Below are 22667 nucleotides of genomic sequence, written 5' to 3'. Positions count from 1 at the left end.
CAGTACAGTTAGTAACTGGTGTCCAGAAGTGAATGGCCATGTCAATTTGCCATACCTGGGAAGGAAGAAATCAGTTCTGTTGCAGAAACAGAACTGACAGCTGGAAGGCAGGAGTGGCCACCATTTCATCCATATATACCCACAGTCTTGATATTTGCCACCCTTTGCAGAATTTTGCTCTAGGCAGAAGGATTTTCTATTTAAATTATTAAGTAGTTGTACAATTCCTGTCTGCACCACTGGAAAAAATGAGGAGGCTTACTCACAAGGCATGGGCAGGTTTCCTGTGATCCACTCGCTGAATTCAAACAGACATTATAAATCAGGCCAAGCGCCCTGTTAAATAATGCACACCTCAAAACCAATACCACACTTAGTCTTCCTCAAGAAACTTGTTTCAAATATTTCTCCCTTCTTCCTGTCTCTTCCCTAGTTTCCTCATGTTTGATTTCTGCTATACAGGATGTTTGCACAGCATTCTCTTTTCATCTGGATGTATACAATGATGTGAAAAGAAGGAAAACTCATGTCCATTTAATACATTGATTGCAGCGAGACCTTTGGTAAGTTTTGCTTGCCACTGCACCAACATGTGGAATTCCCAGCAATTCTTCAAGGATGATTCAGCTTCAGTCTCAAGCAATTGTGCAGCATCAGCACTTTCTGGTCTTTTTGAATGTGAATGTGTCCACAATTTTCAGTGGCATGTTTGGTCACAGGTCAGTTTGGTCAGTTTATAACTCATAGGACAAGGAGGAATATTAAAATAATTTGTAGGTCCTCAGCTCTGAGTGAGATTCTAGGAAATGCAGAAGAAAAAGAAAGCTTTCCTAGGTGGTACGGGAACCCAAGGCTGATCAGCCAGAGGTACTAGCCTTCAAGGTGCTGAAGAAATTTAGCCAGAGCTGTTACACTGTGCTGCACCAGAGCCAACCTGGACAAGCTGCCTCTGCCACAGGACTTACTGACAATTTATTACTGACTATGGAGACAAGCATCAGTGTTTCCATTGACACCTGTGAGGGCTTCTCAGTGAAAATAATGAAACTAAAGACCACAAAGGGACATGCAGAGGAATGGGGAACTGGGGTTTTGTTTGGGCCATAAAGGTTCCTACCTGTTGTTCCTGCCTCTATACACTGTTCCTGTGTGGCGTTTCTCACATAGGACAAATGTAGGCCATTCCTACAGAGCACAGTTCTTCAGGAACAGACTGTTACAGTGTGTGTCTCCCATGAGCCACATCTGGTCCATCATAGTCTTCTGTAAGGGGTTCAAGGGAATCTCTACCTCAGCATCTGGAGCACTTCCTTCTTCACTGATCTTGGTGTCTGCAGGGCTGCTGCTCACACATTTTGAATTACCTCCTCTGCTTTTGTGGCATTTTCCTCCTTTCTTCAGGTGCCTGGGGGCGCTCAGCAGTGCTCTGTGGTGTGTCTGGCATGGAGTAGCTCTGGCTTTCTTTACAAAGGTCTCCCTGCAGCCTCTTCACTGAAACTGTGTCACATAAGCCTTTTTCACAAGTGAAAAACACTACAGATTGGATCTGGGTTTCTCCAGTGAGTAAATAAGGAGCTCTTGCTAACCCGAGAGGCAGAAAACCTGGAGACAGGTTGGGAGTACACCGGAGCCTCTACCACTGATGGGAAACAAGACAGAAGGAAAAGAGTGGACAGAAGACTAAGGATGAAGGACCAAATTATAAGGACTGCAAAAAAAAGCAGAGAAATGGAGGAGTGTCTAATTAATGGCTGCTGGAAGTGAGGAAGAATGGCCAGGGAGCAAAGCAATGGGCTGTGTGAGAGGAGTGAAGGAAGGCTGGGAGATATGCACCCTGAGATCTATTAGGCAAACTAAGTAGGGAAAACATAAGCACAAACTAATACTAAGGGAGAGAAGAATAGTGCAGAGAATGGGGGAAGAAGTGTAAAGAAGTGTACACAAACTTTCAATGTCTGTAGGAGGGGAGAAAGAGGAGGAGGAGATAAAGTGGAGAAGACAGTACATAAAGTTTGGATTTTCTTTTTCCTTAAGTTTTACAGAAAATGTAATTACTGTATGTAAAAGCCAATTCCCCATTTATCATTTTCAGATTTCCATTCTTTGAACGGACTTCTTTTTTGCATGAAACTTGAAAGCATTGGTAGGCAAAACAAAATGGGTGTTCCCCCTTCTGTGTGGTGTGTGATCTGTGACTGAGCCCAGAAGGTTATATGGCAGTGTATCAAGATTACGTGTCATCACCTAAAGCCACCTGGCTTATTAGATTGATTGTATTTTCAAATTGATGCTAGTGCATTCCTATTTTACTTTCAAAACAAGGTGTGTTGATCTAAGGTATAGTTGAAGCTGTGAATTTGCATCAGGTTTTGAAAAGACATTTGAATGGAGGCTTTCTTCTAAAATACAGCTTCTATAAAGCCCAGGAATTTCTGGGTTGATTTTTTTTACACTTCTTTTTAACAGCTTTAGTTAAGGAATTGCTAATTTGGGGCAGTTAGCATTTACCAGCAACATGTACTAACACCTGCAACCTTTTCAGGCTTATAACTTTTTACAGTAGTTAATATAGAGAATTCTAATATTTTAATAAAGTCTACTAACTGCCTTCTCTTAGTCCTCTTCACATCTACAGTACTTGCCCCATTCTGTAACTGCACACCTGGATAGTTCTTCTACACAACTGTAGAAGAACTATTTCCTTCAAAACCAAAGAAATAAATCAATTTTCTGAGTGAAAAAAGGACAAGTAATCAGGAGATCTGTAATTGCATTATCTAAAAGTCCTCATGTATTGGCCACAAAGGAGCTTCCTGCAATGATGGAGTCACTGAGTCTAACAAAGGAAGTGAAGGCCTGGCTCCTGTACCCCTTCTTCCTCCCAGCTTTAGTAAAGTCTGCATCTCTTTCCATCAAGAGCTCTACAGTGATGTACTGTCTTGTGACCCAACCACCTGCTATCACAAACCTTGTGACAACTAGAGACTGAGGTCACCACTTTATTGCTGGATGTCTTGGAGATTGGCAAAGGAAAGCAAAGATTTGGAGGAGGCAGACATAAGCCATTTTTCTTAGGAAAACAAAGACCAAAATGAGAAGGCTACAGCTTAATGTAAGACATGCTATTATTTCAATCAGACATTTCCATGAAGGAGCAAATCTGAATCACAGTTTTGTGGCACACATGGCAGTCATCCACTGATTAACAGTCTCTGCCTGGATTAATGAGTCAGCCAAATCACCCACACATATGAAAACTACAGATAAAATTTATAAGTGCTGTCATTTTCCTTGAGGAAAAGGCAGTGCTGATTAATGAATCTAAGTCTGCAAATGTTCCCAGTCATGGACATCAACACATTCATCCCTTCTGTGAACTCTGAAGATGTTACTCACTGATGATGAATGATTTGGGGTATTTAAAATTGATGCAGTACAAGAAACATTGCATGATCACTCTGCAAGTCAGACATCTGGTTTTGGTTAAATCTTAAATCAATACCTTTAGTCTCTTTTGAAATGCGTTGATCTTTAGTTATGTAATATTTTAAATAAGAAGCAAAATTAAGTTAGAAACTTGCTTTCTTTCTTAAATCTCATTTAGATTCCACTAAGTTTTTGCCTTGAATGAAAGTATGCCATCTCTGAGAAAAAGAATAAAACTACAATCACTTCTGGAGTACCAACTGTGGTACTTGCCTGCTTTTGAATTTCAATTATTTTCTTAACATTTTTCTTCCTTATTTGTGCCTCAAATGCTACCTTATTAACATTGTGTTGGTGATTTTGGAGAGTTAGTCTTACTGTTAACCTGGGAGAAAGCTAGGCTGACAGTAAAGGACTTTGGAGAAGGTGAGCAGTTAACAGGGCAAGTACCAATTACATGGCTCCTTTAGCCAATACTCTCTGAAATCAGATCCAGCCACTAATGTCAACCTAAGCAGGTTTGTAAATACAGAGTTTTGTATTTAAATCTATGCCTAACACATTTAAATTACATTTCCATTATATATAAAGAGAGAGTCAAATCTTCACATTTATCTCCAGTCTAATGAAATGGTCAATCTGCTCAATAGGCTGTGGCATGGACTAAAAATAATGTTGGGACCATCTGAGCCAGGATTTGCAGCTGTTCTATGCTCCTCATTTAGAAATTAACAAATCCCTCAGTAGGGACAACCTTTCACTTTGGGATGGGTTGGATGAGAGTGGGAAGGGGTTCCGCTGTGGAGCCCAAATCTCTGGCAAAAAGAATTCTGTTGAGTGCTGTGGGTTAGAATTTAATCAATTACTGAAGATAATTCTCTTATGGTTAATCTACACCCATTTATTTAAAGATTCAGTGTGGCTCATTTAACACTGGGCAATTCAAAGATTTGTTGTGTGCTACAGCATACAGTTCCCATATGGGTGCTTTTCTCTTTCCAGAGTTCTGTGTCATTATGACATTTGCATACTGAGCAGTCATCCACGACTTCATTACAACTGCCTCTTCCGTCAACAGTACCAGCTCAATTACCATGTTATCTGAAATACATATAATGCTCAACTATCATTAAAAAAGCATAGCAATAAAAAAATCTGTGAAAGCTCAGAGACCTACTGTTGAGCAAGTGGCCTCAGAAGTAAGTCCTCCTCATTAGCCCCATGTCTAACACCAGATGGACACTGAAAACCCTGAAACTCCCCCGAATGCAAAACAGTGCATGATTCTCCTTTGAGGAGGAGAAATTTCTGGCACTTCCTGATTTGGTAATATGTGTAGCCTTCGAGTGGTGCAGCATGGAGGAGTTACTGTGTCCTAAAAACAGGAGCTATGGAGAAGCAGCACTGCAGAGAAGAGTGGCAAAAGACTGAAGTTTCTTCCATTTGATGTGATCTGATTCTTTTGGTCCCTGGATTTTTACTCGCTTTCTGTGCACAAAGAAAACTTACATTGTTTGACTTGTTTCCATGCCTGTCTTTTGCTCATTAAAAATCTACTTTTCAGCCCCACTTATGGCTTTCCTAGAGGTGCTAGGAAATCTGTTTCCACTGTGGGTTTCCAGAGGTACTTGTGTCTCTCTGGTCAGAAGAAAACTTCTCAAGCTGCATTTCCCTGGCCAGGACAGGACCCAGCCCACTACTGGGATGTCACAGCTTTTCTCCATGTTCTTTTCTACCCACTCACCCCACGAGCCTCCAGTGAGTGGGTTTAAACACTGACAGGGTTCTTGTGCATAGCCATTCTCCCCAGTATGTAATCCCCACAGACAGTACAGCTCCATCTGTGCCACATTTGCAAGCACGTGGGGGAGGATCTGCAGGCTGCAGGTTTATTTCAGCAGCATAGAACTTCCAAAAGCTTTTGCAGCCCTGAGTGGGCAAGAGTTGGAGGGCAGTAAAGCTGCCATCCCACCTATCTTCCCTTCTCATAAGTCAGTTTTAATATCAAGGGGCAAACTGCAAACACAGGATGAAACAAGATGCCAGGCTCCTAAAAAGCAGTATCAGTGATTAATAGCATGATCATGCCAAGACATTTGTGAGTTAGCTTACTGCAGTTCAGTTTTAAAAAAGAAAATTGAGAAACTTATTTGCATGATGACAAATGCACGAAAGACTCACAGTGACAGGGAATTTCTATGGTGACCAGTGCAGCATCATATTTAGACTACAGTAATAAGGGATGTTAATGGTGGAATCCTGGCTCCTGAAGCAGCCAGTTCTTAGGGGAGCTGAGTACAGTTCAAAAGGAGGATGAAGGTGTTTCAAAGAGATAACGAAACAAAAATAATATGGACAGAAAGACTGTCCTTGCCATGCAGAAGTTTAGAGCTGATATATGAGGGTTCTTGGATTCCCAAATACACCTCTGAGACTACAGCACTACTTTTTCAGTATTTCTAGTGCAACAGGCAGAAAACAAGCAGAAACAATTGATGCATTTGTGAAGCTAGATACCAGAGGAAAACAAAGGCTGTATTTTCAGCTTCATATAAGGAAAACATCCCAGCTCAATTGTTTTCAGCTCGGTCACTGATGTTTTGCTACTAAAGAAGCCGGGACAAATCACAGGAATACAAGGTTTAGACCAAGGAAATAGAAAATAATCCCAAAGTCCATATCTATATATAAATCACACATTATTTCTTGGAAGAGCTATCTGTAAAGGGAAACACATTGTCCCTTAGCTCTGTGATAATTTCCTTCTGAAATAGCTTTATATTTTGAGCAAGCCAAACTGATAGCATTCCACCTTTGTGATGCACTGAAAGCATATAGCAGAGTTAGACTCCAAGTCTATCCTGTCCCTTGCTAAGCTGGTTGTTGTTTAGTTTTGTTTTCCCAAGAATAATGTTCATTTTCTTGTGCTACTTCCCTCCCTGGATTAGGCCATTACTCTTTTCTTGTACTTGCTTCTACTTGGTGGTGCTACTACAGATTGTACCACCAACTTTCCTTAGCCATTTTGAGTACCCATGATCCAGCTTGACTTACAGAAGCCTCTGACTCCCTTTCTTCCTGCAAGCTTTACAAACTTTACTTGTAAGAATCATAGTTTATTTGTCTGGCTGTAACATGACACATTAAAAGTATCTTCTTTTAAAACACTACTAACTTCTGAAATCAGGATAACTCCAGGCATCATAGTTTGATGAAGAACAGGCAGTAAAAATACACTTGGTGGCCTGCCACCAGGGTGGTTGTCACCAATACTACAGCTTCAGAGCAAACAAGCCTTGCAACTAAGCATCTTCTAATGTCTGTGTTTGTCCTCCAAGGCAAAGATTCATCCAACACACCGAGTACTGTTCTTGTTAGCTCTGGAATGCTAACAGATTGCAGAAGATATTTCAGGAAAATGAGCAGAAATAGTCTTCAGGAAGCTGTCACAAAGTATTACAGAGCAATTTTTTGAACAAGGGACCTCTGGAGGTCTCCAATGCACCACTTGCCCCATCACATCTTTAAGCTCCATGCTTAAAGGAGTGCCAGCAGAATCAGGGTTCCTCAGCAGAGCAGGGAAGGTCCACAGTCAAGCATTCTGCTAGGGAATAAGGGAGCCCCTGTGGTCTCTGGCTAGTGGTATCTTTGGTGCTGTCTCTTTCCCTTCTGTTTCTCCACCACAAAGAATTGGAAGACATCCAAAAGAGTACTCCTCTCCTTTGTCTCCCAATTAAACAAGAGTCTTTATTCCATCCCTTTCCAGATGTACTGGGCTCTACCACCTTCTATATCTCTGTGGCAACTGCTGAACTTTTTCCATGGACTCAATGGCTGCCCAGTTCTGAGGAGGCAAAACTGGGCACCAGGCTCCAGATGCAGCCAGGCTCACTGGTGCTGATGCAAGGAGAAAGACACCTAAGTTTGGGATGATGTGGTACAGGAGCAAGTTCAGACAGCTGAGTCTTTTAGAGTAATCTGAAGCAGTAGTCTTGGTTCTCTCCGGAACCTGACAGAGGAATTCAGAAGTTTTTGTGCACAAGATACTGATTTTTCCAGGAGGAGACATCAAAGTGTGAGTGCCACAGAATAAGGTTTTTACAATAGTTCCTTAACACTGTGCCAGCCCTGCAGGGGAACTCTGCTTAAAACTGTCCTAAGAGATGCTGGACTAGATGTGTTCCATTCTACTGACTTGTACCTGATTTTCTTTGGCCTCATAAGAGGTAAAAATGTGACAAGTGTAAGCTTGCAATATATTTTATGCCATGGGACCCCTAAAATAATTGAACTTGTTAATGTCAGTTTTCATTTCTAGCGGATACTGGTGTGTGAAACAGCGATCCAGAGACTAGCATTATAAAATGAATACTGTCCCACTGCCTGTCTGCTCAGGGCAGAGAGTCTTCTTGCCCATGAGAAAACAGCTGAAAGACTCTCTAACTTTTACTTGGGATATCTACACACTCCATACTAATACTTAAACATTGATAAAATTATTTTATTTCAAATTTTTGTAAGTACCCTTCAGACAGTTCACAAAGACTTGTCTTTGTACAATGATCTAAATGCTATCCACTTCCATTAAAACAAATTATTTTCAGGACTAAAGAATGAATCTAAAATAGTCTCTGAAACTTCTTTCTCAAAAAGGCAGAATTCATTTTAGACACAAAAATCCATATAAATAATTTGAGGTTCTTTAAGTAAACTACTTAATTTGGAAATTGAATTCAAAACCAATCAGTTATTGTTACATTCTAAGTAGCTTGAGTAAGATCTAAATTTGAGAAACTAAAATCAATCACTTTAGTGGAGTAAATCCCATGGCTCAAACTCAGCTCTTCTGAATTTTAGATATAAAATGCTTAAAAACAACCCTAGAAGAGGAGAAAACAAGACCAGCTCTTTCCTTAGAGTGGCATGAGCTTATTGTTGCAAACCCACAGCGTCAGTTCTCATATGATGGGGAAGTGAGAAACCACATGTAATTACTGTCTGCAGTCTTGGAGCCACTAGCCGCCTTTAATTGCAGAGAGTGTGGAGACTGTCTAATATAAACTCTGTCTGCAATTAAATCCAGCTCACTCACATCTCACCTAGGCAACTGGCCCTTAGTAACCCTGCTGGAGCAGGGACATTGGATCAGACCAGGACCTCCAGAGATCCCTGCCACCCTCAGCTGTTTGTGGCCCTGTGATGCTGTGATCCCCACCACAGCAATAAAGAGGTGCTGTCAGCAGCACTCCCAAGACAGCCCTCCCTGCTGGACAGAGCAGCACCTCAGTCAAACCCCAGGACAGGAGGACTCAGCTCCTTCCTCCTGCTCTACACCACAGCCCAGCAAGACCCCTAACAGTTGCAATGGCAGGGGGAGGGCAAGAGGAAACATTTCCTGACAGGCTGGATTCACTTGGTAGGGGCTCACACTCTGGAGAGTGATGAAGTGGGGGGATTGAAGAAAGAGACAAAATAATAAAGAAAAAGAAGAAAGAAGAAAGAAGAAAAAGAAGAAAGAAGAAAGAAGAAAGAAGAAAGAAGAAAGAAGAAAGAAGAAAGAAGAAAGAAGAAAGAAGAAAGAAGAAAGAAGAAAGAAGAAAGAAGAAAGAAAGAAATGCTGAGGTGCTCACCTCAGCATGGAATGCCAAGCTGCAGAGCAGAGCTGTCGCACCAGAAACAAAGCTCCATGCATTCGCTGGCCAGACCTCTGGGATCAAAAGGACTCCAAGGTTAGAAACCCAGAAAACACAGACTTCCAGTTGAGACAGGGTAGAGGTTTCTTTCTAGTGACACAGGCCTCTTCTCTGGAGGCCAGTGCTGGTGGTGAGGGTAGCTTTACTTTGTTAAGGAAGAAGAAAAACTGCTTGGTGATGATGGGACCGTTTTTGAGGGACTCCCTATTTGCTGACCCTGCATGTGGAAGGAGCCTTTGGAGAGATCAGGCCACCATCTGGCCTCAATGAAATAACTATGATCAGTATATGGCACATATTGGTGAGAATGGGAGAAAATGGAGAAAATAGGAGTTCACAGGCTCACAGGCAGCATGATTCAAGGGTCAGCTGCACTCTGCTGGTGGGGTCATGGACAGGAGACACAAGTGCAGCCAGAGTGATAAATATGAGAAACACTCCCAAACACCACAAGCTTTAGGAGCCCTGGCTTTTGGAGTCCTGACTTGCCTTTGTAATAACATTTCCATGCTCCAAACATCCTCCCATACCCACCCACAGCAAACTGCCAGCAGGAAAAACAGGCTGCACATCAGAGGTAGAACATTCATTGGAACAGGAGGAGCTAACATGAGTTTATTTCCTATACCCTTTAAGACATTGTTAATCTGAACAAATACATTCCTGCTCTGAAGTTACCTTAAAGAGCAATTTTACAGATTATATGCAGAAATTACCTGGGCATGGCTCATCTAATTTATTACATTCTTTAATGTTCTTGCAACAAAAACAATCTTGTCATTCTCCTCTGTAGGAACCCAGTTCAAAAGAATGCTGAAAAAATAGCCTAACAAGTCATTCTTGCTGGACACAAGTTGAACAATCATAATTCAACAGCTGACTCATTAAACTGAAGTAAGAGACAAAATTCCTGAACAGGGAATGATTTAGAGATGTGGGTATGGCAACAACAAATTGTCAAATTTTATGCTCTGCAGAAGTCTGAGTAATAATATCCATAAGGGAAAACACACTGGACAATACAAATATTGCTGCAAATGGGCATTGGGGTTTCCTTACCCTACTACAGTCCAGATGTCTCTGCAATGAGAACTAGTTTTCATGGTATGTATGACTGCATGGATATGTAAAATTTTTACCAGAAAGACTTCCTGAGAATGGGTAAGTAAAATTCCAGACTTCTGGAATAATGTGGAAATCAAATGAGAGAGTCTAAAAGCTTGATGACCAGGAGACAATGATACAGTTCACATTTTATTTCTCTTAAATGTGTGATTTACCATCTGAGTAGCACTGGGGAAAATGGAAAGTGTAGGGATTATCTTTCCTTCATTACTGAATGTCTAGATCAGGTAGGTGTGGGGCAAACCACTAGACTACATGCTAGGCCAATCACTAGCAATATTTTGCTGTTACTGCATTATCTGAGAAAGGAAATTATAAACAACACCGGCATACCAGTTGTGCTATTTCTTGATAGTTGCGCTTTTCCCAATTTGCTCAATGCTTTATAATGACATTTCCCCACTTAGGCCAGGTCTATAAATTATCTTGTTAGAAGTCTTTTTAGGAAGATTTTGTGGAGATAGGTGCTTTGCTGTACAAAATGATTCATTACTATGCCAGGTGGTTTTTCTCCTGGTTTTAAATTCAAGCCAGGTTTTCTGCATGTTCGGCAGAGGGAGTGCAGCAGCAGATTTGGAAAACTTTTCTTCCTGTTTCTCAAGCAGTAACCCTGCAGCAGGCTAGAGGCCTTATTTAGTTTCCATCTGCCCGTGCAGACTTCTAAGAGATAGACCAGAATGATTTTTTTATTCCAGCAGAAATATTCTCTCTGGTTTAGATTGGGCTTTCATTGCGGCCTTTACACATGCTCAAGAGACATTGTGTCTGTGTAGATGGATACATGGACCCTAATGCTGCAAAGAGGGAGGCAACTTCACATCAGAACTCTCTATGGCTTAAGTACAATCAACAGACAAAATTGTTTTCATCTTGAAAATTTGGCACTTTCCACCAAATATTTTTTCCAGATATTTTACATTAGCAACGTATGACAAACATGCACTTGGACAATGGAATACTTACAATTTCATGCAAATTAGCTTTAGCTTAACAGTTGCCCTCCAATGTGTGTGGTATGGGTTTCATCATGTTGTTAATGAGATTAGTTAAATTGTATTTCTGATGTGCCTTTGAGCTACAGGTCAAAGGGGAATTGACTGCTGGTATGTGACTCTTATTCCACAGTTCTTCAACCATGTTTCCCAGACAGACCGTTCGTGTGTTTGACCCTGTGATTCACGACAATCCACAGCAGGAGGAGGCCTTCAAAAAAAAAAAAAAAAAGGCAAAAAAAAGATATTTCCAGAGACACAATGCAAAGTACAATATTAACTGACATTCTAAAAAAAAAAAAAAAAGGCAAAGCGTCACCAACATCATAGTGCATGAGAAGCTTTGGTTTGAGTGGTGTTTGCTGTTAGCCCACATGCATGTTCTCACCGAGAGGAAATCCATGTTATTATGATTTATCAGCCTTCCCCTATCAAACAGCCTTTATTATAACAAGTATCGCCGTTCAGTTTCTTCACTATTGACTTGAAGATAGTTACCCTAGTTTAAACACTGAAGATTATCCAGCATACTTACTGTTCAGTGATATAATTCTACTTAGTCTTCTATTTCCCTAATGGGTTAATATGTTGTCACTTGAAATGGTGCTACTTCACACCAGATTAAAGAACAGAACATGAACTATTTATATGGGACCTAAATACATGCTTTAAAAGCCCCCTAAGATCTTCAGTGATTGTTTCATTATAAAGTCTTTTATCTAAGTGAACCCAGATGCTGGACCTAAATAAAGGAAGCTTATTTGGACTTTTTACAATAGAATTAGCATAACATTGTCAACAATAGAGTTGACAGTTTGAGGCTGTCAACTCTGCTATAAGACAGTCAGAGGTCAAAAAGGAAAATTAGTTAAGTATGAATGTATGAATGCCATCAGATTTAAGAATGATCTCAATAAGTCTTATACAAAACACTTCCTCTTAGGAAAACGAAAATGTGGGAGGGAAGTTATATAGCTAAATTGCAGAGAGATGGCTTTTTGCTTTCTCAAAGGTGTTCGAAATGTTTTTTTCCAATACAGAGGGAAGCCTTATCTTTTAAATAAAATGCAGACTGCTAAAGATACAGATGGGTCAGAGGAGAAAACCTGGCCTATATGTTTTTTAAAAATGCTATTAGAAACAACAGTCTTAGCCCCTAGCCCAGAGGGACTTTATCAATATAAATAAATTGCACCAGTGTCAGAAGTGATGAGTGTATAGTACTGACTGCCAGGAAAACTTATGAGCATACTGTGGTGAAGCACAAGAGCCAGGCAGTCTCTAAGCCTCCTGTAGTTTACAGCCCATTGCAGACACATTCTCTGCCCAAGAAACAGAGGAAGTTGCGGAAAAGAGATTTAGTTTTAAGACACAGACTTCTCCGCTCAACTTTTTTTTGGTCCTCTTTCTAGATTTCAATGCCAAGTCAGAAGCTTACCTTGACAAATAAAATTTCCTTGTACCCTGTTGACTGTTCAGTAACTAGGCAGACTAAACAGTTGAGCTCATGCTGGCTGCACTTAGAGACAAAGCAGAGGAGAGCAGGAAGCTGCCTCTTGATTTCTTGTCAGCAGGAAGCTGCCTCTTCCAGTGTGGGAATCTGGTGTCTGAGCAGGCAACAGTAGCTCCTGCGACAATTCACAGTAGTTCTGGCATAAGAAACATAAGGGCATGCTTTTTTCACAACAGTGGTATTTTCTGAGGGCATAGGTGAAAGGTAAGGAACCTCATCTTTATGAAATGAGTGCAAAGATTTCCCCATTTACATTAAATACATAAGACTTTATTGCAAACCTTTCAATCAACAAGGAAGATCATCTAAAAATGCAACTGATGATATGCTCAATGTGGAACTGAACAACTGTATTTTAGAGCATTAACAGAGTAAAATATTATTTTTGTGTAGGTTTTTTTTCCTTACATTAGTAATGACTCTGCATAATATATTGCAACACCAGCCTGAATGGCTGACTGCATTGGCTTTGCTATCACAGTTGACCTTTGTTTCACAAGCAATTACCTCCACTGGCCTCCATAGTATGACATTTATCCCATGCTCTTTGTATGAACAACTCCTCTGGGGTTAACATATTATAGTGGCTCTCTTCAGTACGTGCAAAGGCCACAATGACTGTCAAATATCAATCTCTCTATTTCTGCTGGAATGAAAAAGCATTTGGGTGTGCCACATAGAAGTTTTGCCATCCATGTAGCCTACGAGTTTTTAAAGGTCAAATGATAACTTCATTTTCCTAGTCTCAAGCCGCAAGTTGTAAAACTCCCATAATTTACACAGAGGCTAATTACTCCCTAAAAGTATTTAAAAATATCTGCAACAATTTTGATTTTAAAAACTTGTGCTACCAAGAAAATTTAAATGGTGCAATTGCATTTTCAGCCGTGTTAGCATATGTGACAGTGCAGGATAGAAAACAAATCAGCCTCTGGGTGATTAAGTTCTGAGTTGAGCTTTAAATCACCAAGAGAAATTTCAGTGATTCCGCAGAGCCATAAAGAGAATTTAAAATCACAGTAATTTGGATCTGTATTAAATAATTCTGCCTTCAGATCTGTTAATAATTAATTAAAAAATAAATGGGGTATTTGCCCAAAGTGGGAAGCCACTGTGAAATTCTGCATAAGAACACAGAAGACATTCTTTGTGAAATACTATCCTAGCCTAACAAATTTGAAGAAAGACCTAAACTACATTGTATATATTTTCCTAACAACTCTCTGATAGTGTGACTCAAGAATCATTAAAGCTGAAAAAAGCAGCAAGAAAATGAGGAAGATTTTTAACCAGATGGTTTTTACTTTCTGGACTGGTGAGATAAAAATTTAAACAAATTGGTCTTTCTGCAGAAACCATGTACTTTCCATGTATTTCAGCTCAGTACCCAATTTGCCACATGGCATCTTTTCTTTTGATATCCCAGTAAGACCTAGAGGGTCTCCCATGACCCTGAGCTCTTTTTGGTTGAGTGGACAGCAGGTCAAGGCTCAGTGTGTGCCTTAGCTAGCTTGGAACTGGAGACAGGTTGCCAATGGCCCAGCTTAACTCTGCTCCTGATCTTTTGAACAGGTCACTGGAAGATGGAATTACCTGACGCTTCTCTGCCTTCCATCACACACAGTACTGTGTCTTCATTCTTGACTTCCTAGAGAACAATTTTTATGAAATTTATACAACATCAAAGCCATAGGGATTTCCACCCTTCTATCCAGCATGACTGAAGCTGATCAAAATATACAAAAACTTACTTATACAGTTCACAGACTTTCCCTTGACAAAGGCTTGGGTCTTCTAGTGCAGTACTTRTGGAGCAATTTGTGCTTCTTTCACAAATACTTTCTAGCTCTCATTTTTCACTACAGGCATGACAAACATAGTCACTTTGCTATTTCTCATCTTTCTGGGCTGGTTTTAGGGCCCAGTTGGTACCTCTTATATTTATTAGTCAGCAGCTATTTCAGAAACAAAAGAAGGACTGAGATTACTCCCTAAACTGCTTAGCTCTGGACTTCTCTGAAGTTTTCACGTGTCAGTTTCTGCAGCCACTGTGTAACAAAAATACTGAGTTGCTCTTTCCAAATACACAGAACTTACAGCAGAAGACAAGGAGTAAAGCAAGCACGCACGTGTCCGTGTGTTGTGGGTATGTGAACATACTCTGTGTCCTCCAGCAGAGGGATTAACAAGTCCCCTGCTGGGGATTTCTGGCATCCACAAAGAGAGGCAAAACAGAAAAAAAAAAAAGGGAAATAACCTTGCAGACTTCTGCACTTTTTGTATAAAATCCTCTATATTACTATATAGTCTATATACTCCTCAGCCAGCCTGCACATTGTGCCTGCTCTCTACACCTGCAAATGTGTATAAACCAGAAGGAATACATTAGTACATCAGATACATCGGACTACCAAAAGGCAAAACAAAAGGTTTTTGAGAACTCTGTACTTACTAACAATCACAAATGACATTCTCTTCAGTATTTCGATTTGGGTTTAGGAAGGGATTTCCATTCCAGATAAACGTCCAGGAGCATGGAATGACATCGTAAATTGTACTGAAGAGAAACTGAAATTACCTCAAAACAGGTCTTCCAAACACAAGAAATTGAATTAAGATGACCAACATGCAGGAAAGTCATAGATTAATCATCCAACCTTTTGTGTTGTCCCGCAGAGAGAAGGAAAAGGGGAGAGGAAGAGGAGAGAAAGAGAAAGAGAAAGAGAAGGAAATAGAAAGGCAGAACAGGGAGCTTCTGTCCACAGGTATCACTGCTTTCTGGGAAGATTAACAATAATGTTTTGAGGTCTTAAATAACAATAATGGTATGGCCCTTGTAAAGCAGATTTAACTAAGTGCCTTGTGTGTTCCACCTGGATAGCACTGACCATCTCTTTTCATCTTCACATTTGCTGCAGTGCACCTGGAATCGTAGAAATTGCTTTCTGGGACCAGCAGTCATCTAATCATTTTGGCGATCCTTATTTCACTCATTAGCTCCCATTTAACACAATTCTTTGAGCAGAGAACAAAGGATAAATCTGGGAATGTTTTTGAGAAAAAGCCTGTCTTTTCTTGCCTGCACCTGGGGGACAAGGGCCAGCCACTGCCGACCCAGTGAGCCGCCTTTGTGCTGACAAAGAAATAAACAAAAAAAAAAAAAGAGAACAGAGAAAATGCTGCCTCGGGAAAGCTAACTGCAAAAATTTCCTTTTACTTTAAAATGTAAATTGGACACTTATTTTGTTTGGATTTTGCATTCACTTATTTTAAATGAAGCATGAAACACGGTCAGATATAATGATTTGGAAATAGTTTCAGCTATTCATGTTTGCAAAGCCATTAAAATTATTATTCCTTTCTACAAAGAAAATAAATAAAATAAAATAAAATAAAATAAAATAAAATAAAATAAAATAAAATAAAATAAAATAAAATAAAATAAAATAAAATAAAATACTAAACTAAAATCTTATTTCCATTTCCGTCCTTGAAAAACTTATTTTACAAGGCACTAATGAAGCTGTGATTTTATGAAGAACAGATTTGCATGTAGATAAACTCTAATTCCACTTGCTTGTCTTGTATAAGTGGGAAAAACTAATATAAGTATAAATGGAAACAAAATAGCTCAAGGATGATTAAATTAAAAAAAAATCTTTAAAATATTAGGAATTTTTTACATCTTTCATTGAGTTATCTTAGGCTGCAGAAAAGACTGGCAGTACAAATACAGCAGTCAGGAGTGTGTTTTACTTCACATTCATAACATCCATCAGCAGAACTTTGTAAGGCATACATACTTTATTTTGGAAAAAAAAACAAACCACCTGTTGTGAAGTTGGATCTCCCCATTTGCAGGAATGGTTATAGCTACAAAGACAAATCTGTACTCAGCATTGGAAGAGGAACATTCCCACACGGAGGAGCAAGACAAAGTGTAGACAAGTCTTTAAAACTTACCCTGCAGAAAATTATTCCGAGATGAGACTGCATAAAGGACTAGTCTTCTACCAGCATTTAGTGCAGCCGAGGTGACTTAGCTCCCCATGCTTTTGGCAGCTGCTCACAGTTCTCTTATGGCTGGTTTTCCAGGCTCACAAGAGGAATTATTCCTAGGGCCCACCTCACTGTGAAAAGATTCAGCCACCGGACAACTGGTTTGCTACCCAGAGTGTTGGACATGCGTTTTGCTGAATCCTGTGATATTTTTTGGGATTTGACTGGCCTGTTTCACTCTGTTTGCCAAAGCAAGCAGCCAATCTATGTCTGGAGGAAAGTGTCTGGTTCAGCAGTCTGCAAACATGCCAGTGCAGTGACTTCTGCATTCCTGTTCCCTCTCCATACCTGCCAGCAATGTGGAACTTGCATATGCAATACTCTCTTGCAGTCTGGGAGACACTTTGCTGCTGGTTTCCTCTGTGCACTCAACAATTGCTCTGCTTTTAAAAATCTTTTGTTGTTGCTGTAGTTTTTAATGTATGATCTGCTCCAGGAAGGCTCTTAGACTTGTACCGTGGCAGTCTTTGACATAAAGATTTTATTAGTTTCTTCCAATTCACCTTCCAGTGTGCAACTTGGAAACAAACAGTATGCTTGCTGGCCTCCAGGTTTGCAGAATGAGTCTTCAGGGCCCTCTCTGCTACAAACCAAACAAATACACACTTTAATTAGCATTAAAACATCCAGATTAAACAAAATTCAGGATTCCCCGGGGAAACCTCCTTATGCTACTAATATGAGACCTAGCAAGAAAACAGCAATGGACACTGGATCCTTTTATGTAACAACAGCATTTTTCGCCATATTTTTGTGTAATGAAAATTAATTAAGACTTGTAAATTTAAACATTAAATCATTAGGCAATGCCAGAATAAAAATGGCTTGAGCAATCCTAATTCCACCTCCACCCCCATACAAACATTCTGTATTTAATGAGCCTGCATGGCCTTTAATTACACTTTCAGGTATCATGTGGGCTCCTTAGATAGTACAGAATGCACAAAACTAAATAAGTTTTCCTATTTCATTTCCCTTTCTTTATTTTTATTTTTATGTTACCAAGTTTTAATGACAGTTGAGAAAGGGACAGCATTCTCAACAACAGCAAAGTCCCTACAGTTTCATGAAAAGCTGTGGCTAAAGAGAAAGAAAAACCTATTAGCACCACAAAACAGAAAACCTGCAGTGTCAGCAGCAAGCAGATGATCCATGCAAGAGGATACTACTAATGCCCCAACCATGATGAAAGGGTTGCAACTTACTCAGTGCTAGTCAACCCAAAAGTACACCCCTAAGGTATCTGACTTAGTTCTGCAGCTCAGGAGATCTTTTTCCCTACCTCTTTCATTAGATAGCAGGTGAAGGAGCTGCTTTTCACTTTGTCCCTCTTTCCAGCAGTGATGAGATCTCTGAAGATTCAACTGAGTGTTAGAGCAGGACATCTCTGTCTTCAGGAAAAGGAGAGACAAATAAGCAGAACAGCTTGGGTAAGTAGGGAATTGTGGCAGAACTCCAATGCCAAAGAAGAATATACAGGAGATGGAAGCAGGGATGGGCTACACAACAGGAATTTAAAAACATTGCCCAGGCATGTAGGAATGGTGTCAGGAAATGAAAATCTCATCTGGAATTTTGACTTGCATGTCAATAGTAACAAAGAGAGCTTCAATGGCTAAGAGGTAAGCAGCTGAACAAAGAAAATGGAGTCCAGTCACTGAGTAGGCTGGGTGATTTACTAAAAGTGGACACAGTCAAACCTGAGGAACTCAACGCCTTTTTACAAAGCAAGGTCTCCCACACCTTCAAGCCAGGAAATCATGGAGGGGAAAGATGACAATAAGTGGGTGAAATAGGAATTGCTGGAGAAAACTTGGCTTATATAAGTCCATGGAAACACAAGGGCTGTGTCCAAGGATGCTGAGAAAGATGTCTGAGGCAATCACAAGATCACTTTCAGCCATCTTTGAGTACCCATGGACGCCCCTGCCAACTGTAGAAATGTTGCACCTATACTTAAAAAGAACTCTTATACTTACAAAGGATATTTTATACTTAAAAAGTTGCCCAGGCAACTGCAGACTGTCCAGTCACATTCCAATCACTGGGGAAAAAAACCATGAAAAAAATTCTCTTGTACATTTCTGAATACATGAAGAAGATGTAGGCAAATGTGAATAATCAGCACAGGTTCACCAAGGATAAATCTTAACTGTGAATGTGCCTGATTGACATTTTTTTATAAAAGAATGGGATTTGTGGACAGGTGAGAGCAATGATGCAATTTACCACGAGTTTAGCAACATTTTCAACTTTGTCTACCAGTGTTCTTGCATTTAAGTTAGGACATTATGGTCTGGATGCGTAGCCAACTGATCCAGCTTTGAATGAGGTTCAGAGAGTTGTGCTGAATGATTTGTACTCAGTCTGAGGGCTGTGCTGTGGCATATGTCCTAGGACATATGTAGATCCAGCAGTAGAATCAATTTCCCAGAGAGGTTGTGCAGTCTCCACTGCTGAGGGTTTTCAAGACTAGAATGAGTTTTAAGTAAACTGGTTTGACCTCATTGCTGTTTCATCCTAAAGACCCAGGGGCTAATGTGTATGTTTCAAACACTGATAGCCAGATAGCTGTGGAGGCAACCATGGACTGTTGGCAGTAACAGCCAGGAATTGGACAGACCAGGATGTGGTTGGAGAAGAGACCATAAGGAGGCAGGGCAGCACGTTTCTGGGGCAAATGCCCTTGATCTGGCTCCTGGAGATGAGCACAATGCAGCACAGCACAAGTGCAGAGATGCGGCTGAGAAGTGGGCATAGATGGAAGAGCAGATCAAAACCACCAAAGTTCCCCAAAACCCTCCAACCCATTTCCAGAAATGTCCAGAGGAATAGCCTGTACAGGATTACTAACTTGCATAGAAAGTGAGAAACTTGTCTTCAAAATGGGGACATTTATCTATAAAAGGTACCCCAACCAAGCCCAGGTGTGTAGGCACTCCCAGAATCCTGAACACACCATCAGCTGGATCGATGCTGGAGCCAAGATTGGTCATCCCACTTTCTCCCTTTTCTCCCTTTCATTCTCCCACCTACTCTCCAATTCCCACTACTCTCTCTGTTCCCTTTCATCCCATCTTGATACCCAAAACCTAGTGCCATGTGCAGGTCCAGCACATGTAGGTCCAGCACGAACTCAAATTAATGTATGTGCCAAGAATGTAATTTACTAATAAAACTCTGTAAGCTTTTGTGGACCCTCTGACTTGTAATTTCTTTCAACCATGAGCATCTATAAATATTGGGTATTCCCTTGCCCCTTAAGCCACAACTACTGACCCTGCTTTGAACATGGACGATCCTGTAATTACCATCATGGGGGATGAATACTGGAGAAGTGCTAGGGATGCAGAATCCTCTCCCAGCACTAAGTTATTTCACATCCATTTATTAACCAAGGCCCAGAGACTAGTCCATTGCTGAAAACTTTCTTTCCCATACCTATTGTATCAGTTGCATTGCTGGATCTATTCACGGAATATTAGATATGCTCACATATCAGAGATTACAGGTATCTCAGTACAAGTACTTATAAAACAAGAAATCTTTTAACTGAGAAGCAGACATCTGGCTTATGCTTCCCGCTTCTAGAAATGAGAACCAGGATCAATATAGGGATAAGATTTGCTTAGGTATGGGAAAGAGAGGGTGACACAGGGGAGAAAGGATCAGACAGAGATATCAGGAAGAAGCAGAGCACCAGAAAAGAATGAGAAAATGCAGGGCAGATGAGGCCATTCTCCTTCAACATTGATCTTATCACAGTCTTGTTGAGTTGCCACTAACAAATGGTGCCCCTGCCCATAGGGTATGTGGTACAGAGCAAAGGAATGAGGTTGGAAAGAACCGCTCTGAGTAAGATTATCTTCCTGAAGCCCCAGACCGGTCCTTGCAAGGTTACATACAGCAAGGTGATACATCTAGAAGGACAAGTGAAGAAAAAGATTTATTTTACTTCCAGGTGTGGGAGCAAATTGTTCTGCTCCAAACAACAAAGCAGTTCTCTCCTACTGCTGTTGTCTTTTCCCCTTTCCTGTTTCAAGTAGAAACAGCACACCACATTACCTTGACATAAGAAAAAACATAGAAAAGGGCTAAATCGGGCAGATTTGATACTGATCTACCCTACAAATAGGTGCAATTTGAGTTTTTAATATATTTTACTAACAAAATGAATCCGCAGATGTATTACCCATGGGATTTTGGTTTCTGACAGCATTGTTCAGACATCTTTAATGATAACAGAGGTTTTAAGCAGAAAAAGGAGAGAGCACGGTGATCATCACGAAGACAGAGCCTTAGTGAAGTTCATTTTCACACAGGGCTTGCCTGCCAGCAGGAGAAAACAGTGGGAGGGGGGAATAATGGCTCTCCTGGTGAGCACTGTCCACTCCRTTGTCATGTGTCTTTCTGCTGTCACACACACATGGGCTTCTTTCCAGCACGCTGATGTACAAGTTCCTCCCAACATGACAGCATTGCTGGGTCAGGAGGGCAGTTCGCTTGCAAACACAACCCATGTCACTGCATGTCTTTTCAGAGCAGGGCAGAAGTAGCTGTGCATCAGCCTACAACAAAGAGCTGTGCACATTTGTCAGCAGCTCACACACCAGGCAAACCAGGTCAGGCATTGCAGACAGAGGAATGTGTCAATCAACAATATTACCTTAATAATCCCACTTCCTATTACAAAATGTCAACTGCTATTACTAAATGTCAACCCCTAATTCCAGCTGAGAGAGACTAGAAAGTACTGTCTATCAGTCAGTAAAGCTTGCTCACTAGCACAAACAACCCATGATTCTCTCTACCCTGAAATAACAGGCTTGACATGGGCAAGGAATGGTTTCTGCTCCTTCATTTACCTCTCTCCACTCCCTACTCCATTCCCACCCTGGAAAATTTCAGCTAAAATCGTTCATGAGAGAATAATAGCATGCAGGATAACCTTCCTTACCCACTCTTCCAAAAATGCTCAAAGCATTTGGAATAAAATCCTTCTCACAGTAAGTGACCCCTGCCTGTTACTGAGAAGGTGGTGCRCTTTTAGCATATTGTGGTGAAGAATGGCACAAGGATTTCAAAGGCCTGAGCAAGAGGTGACATAGTGGATGTTAGTATTCTGAAGCCATTTCTGGAATCCATCAGCCTGTCAGCTCAGGATTGCTGAGGCAGAGCAGTGGGTGTGTGGGGAGTGTGTGAGGCTGATTAGATCTTAGAACTGGGGTAAAGGCGTCCAGGCACTACCAATGTTCAACCGACCTGAAGTCACAGGTCTTGTTTGGAAGCAGGAGAGGCTTTTCTTTTGCACTTTTGGCTTTTTCCCTTGGTGAGTTTTTGAGTAAGAGGTAACAGCTAGTGTGAGTATCTCTGCATCGCGGAAAGAAAATACTGCTGTTKTGCTGCGGCAAAACCAGTCATACAAATCCATAAGCCAACTGCAAAACCTGTAGCTGACAGACCCCAGCGGGTCTCAACATTCTYCCTTTATCGTCCTCTAGTCTTTTTCCTACTCCAGTAAGCGATCGGCCAGGGCTGCTCCCGCAAGTTTTCTCCCTTCTCATGGCACCACCCGCGCCCCCAGCCGCCGCAGTTACCGCTCGGGTGCCGCCCGGAGGCGAGAGCTAGCGGTGACTCCGACAGTACCGCGGAGCCGTCAGCGGGCAGCAGCGATGGTGGCGATGCTGCTGTTGTGGTTTTAACGACAGGCGAGCAGGAGAGGCGTCTCCCCGCCAGGGCGCCACACTGCCCGCGCACCTCAGCGGCCCCGATGCGGAGCGCCGGGCCTTTCCCCGCTGCCGGCTCCGTGGAGAGGGGCTGGCGCTCGGCCCGGCGCGGCCCCACAGCGAGGGCACGCCC

At 41.2% G+C, this 22667-nt stretch overlaps 1 long non-coding RNA gene across 2 annotated transcripts in view; it reads right to left on the bottom strand.

Annotated features, from left to right (window-relative positions):
* The window catches only part of LOC130581157 (uncharacterized), a 28651-nt gene extending 6002 nt beyond the window's left edge, over positions 1-22649 (bottom strand). The window contains exons 1-4 of one of the 2 annotated variants that reach the window (XR_008966193.1): positions 18091-22649; positions 16713-17391; positions 12675-12885; positions 11208-11447 (exon numbers count right to left, since the gene is read on the bottom strand). This is a non-coding gene — a long non-coding RNA (uncharacterized LOC130581157). Of the gene's footprint in view, positions 1-9659; positions 11448-12674; positions 12886-16712; positions 17392-18090 lie in introns of those variants that run through there. The other variant, XR_008966192.1, reaches the window with a different exon arrangement.
* Positions 22650-22667: the final 18 nt, after the last annotated feature.

The sequence above is a fragment of the Malurus melanocephalus genome, unplaced genomic scaffold (genome assembly GCF_030028575.1).
Source record: "Malurus melanocephalus ecotype Western Australia unplaced genomic scaffold, MMel_1.1 scaffold_387, whole genome shotgun sequence".
NCBI classification, from domain to species: domain Eukaryota; kingdom Metazoa; phylum Chordata; class Aves; order Passeriformes; family Maluridae; genus Malurus; species Malurus melanocephalus.
Note: the sequence above shows the minus strand (reverse complement) of the source record. Positions and strands in the feature narration are given on the sequence as shown.